Source organism: Austrofundulus limnaeus, unplaced genomic scaffold, assembly GCF_001266775.1.
Source record: "Austrofundulus limnaeus strain Quisiro unplaced genomic scaffold, Austrofundulus_limnaeus-1.0 Scaffold12, whole genome shotgun sequence".
Taxonomy (NCBI): Eukaryota; Metazoa; Chordata; class Actinopteri; order Cyprinodontiformes; family Rivulidae; genus Austrofundulus; species Austrofundulus limnaeus.
In genome coordinates, this window is record NW_013952414.1 from 1,320,331 (window position 1) to 1,322,561 (window position 2,231).

General features: G+C 37.5%; 1 protein-coding gene across 1 annotated transcript in view; it reads right to left on the reverse strand.

The window, feature by feature from the left end:
- Positions 1 to 285: 285 nt before the first annotated feature.
- oxsr1b (oxidative stress responsive kinase 1b) overlaps positions 286 to 2,231 on the reverse strand; it is a gene marked incomplete in the record, with an annotated part of 51,645 nt that continues 49,699 nt past the window's right edge. Inside the window, 1 exon segment of the mRNA XM_014002174.1 lies at positions 286 to 2,227.

Sequence of the window (2,231 nt, forward strand, 5' to 3'; positions counted from 1 at the left end):
GTATCGTACAGTCATATTTAATTTTTTTGTGGACAAAATTGTTTTTTGTTTTCTTTGACACTCAGATGCTACAGTTTGAGTAGACAGTAAGTAAAACAGCAGAGACCAATTAAGAAATGAGAACAAAACTATTAGATCTTCATCTCCATCAGAAGTTGGTCTCACTCAACACACATTAGTCTGATAAGGCTCAAACACAACAAACCTGTCCACATCTGCTGCAGAGTAAACCCGAAGAACCAAACCCTGCAGGTTCCGAACTCACAAACATGAGGAACGCCAACCTTCTCTTTCAGGAGAACTGTATCTTTATTTCAGTTTTCATGTGAAGAAGTACATTTTGATGACGTCTAAATAAAAATCTCCCCTTAATCCAGCCAAAAAAAAAAACAAAACAAAACAAAAAAGCAGGAAAAACCCCCACTCTGTTTAAGGCTAGAGTAAATTTTTACATCTTCATAGACAAAAATTTAAAGCATCCTCAACATTTCTTTTCCTCCAAGCAAAAACTACACTTTTCTTTTCCACTCAAAGACATCTGCAGGAGTGACGGCACCATCATGTTGCCAATTTAAATCACAAAACCTCTAGTGGGCGTCTCAGATCTTCTCAGAAAGCAGACCTTTACAGAAATCTGCCGCCGCACTCCGATCCTTCCTCAGATCGTGTCGTTAACGCAGGATAATGCACAAAGTCATCCAGAGCGTGGATGAAAGGATATGTAGGATCTGTGCTCAAAAAATGGCCTCGTTTCCACACACACACACACACACACACAAAATTTCAACTTCTTTTGCCATCAGTGAAACGGTTTACAATCATGGCTGAGTTTTAAATTTGTGTAAAGAATTGATGTGTTGAGCTGAGATTGTTGGTTAAAATAATTTAAAAAAACACATTTAGGACCTTCACTCGCATTTCAAAAGGAGTGGAGACAAATTTGGTAGTAAACTGGGGAATGTGAGAAACTGTGGCTTCAAAGTAAAATAAATATTTCAACCTTTCAAGGGCAAAAATCAAATAAGGAAAAAATGCAGATTATTGGAACGAGAATCAAAGTTTGTCTGCCTGTCATGAGACAGAATAAAGGCRAAGTGTGAAACTCAGCACCAAAACRTCTACATTAAATYGAATTAAAATAATCCTTCGAAGGTAAACAAATTAAAGTGGTTTTAGATCTCTTGAAATGGGGTCTGTGGAAAACAATAGCATCTTACCTGTTGATGGATAACTGAGCAACCTTTATTTGAACAATTAGGTCAGAATTATACAGAGCTGCGACATGAAGTCTCCAAAATGTCTCAAGTCATGCAATCTTATTGGTTGAGGTTTTTCAACATTGGAACCACAAATTTTCCTAAGAGTCATTGCGGGCATCTCCAACTCGTCTCGTTTTATTTTGAAACCTGCACAGGAGGCTCGAACAGATCCAGGTAAAAACAAAAACACGATTTATAATGATTTAAAAMCTTCAGTCTAAATGTAGGGTCGTCTGCTGAGGAGGGTACGAACCGAACTCAGATGAGAATAACGTGGGCAATAAAATGATGAGCCCAGACGAGAGTAGTTTTACAATTCGTGCACGCAAAAACAGCTGTAGTTTTCTGAATGTGTCGGCGCAGCTTGCTGGTCGCAAATATTCAGAATTCAGCAAAACTGCAATTTAAAAAAATTGTCCGTTTTCTCACAATTTTGCTTTCCTAATCTAGTCGCAGCTCAGTCAGACACCACCTAGAGTTTAATCCTCAACAGACAAGTAAGCTAACAGCTAATCTGAGTGAAGCAGAGACAAAAAGGGGATTATCCGCAGTCTTTAAACAGCTCCAATCTCARAAACTTCAGTGGTTCATGCAGATATATTATAAATCTTTACGTCATCGACTTCGAATGACACTTATTTACATAGAATTCTGTGGCAAGCTAGCTGTAGCGCAGCTTTCCAAGCTGGAATATCATCTAACTTTGCCAAAATAACAATTAACTGTGAAAACGATGGAGTTGGTTAAAACTACAAAAATCCATTCTGGTCTTGATCATGCTCAGGTTAGCCATTCAAAAATCTATCCAGAACAGGTAAGATATTGATTGTTCATCACCTTTTCACAGAACCCTACTTAAAAGAAAAATATCTGCACTATACCTTTAACTCTTTTTCTCTAAGAATTCCTTAAACCCAATAAAACCAGTCAGAAAATGTTTGGGTTTCCAGCTGCTGCTTTTTTTTTTTTTTT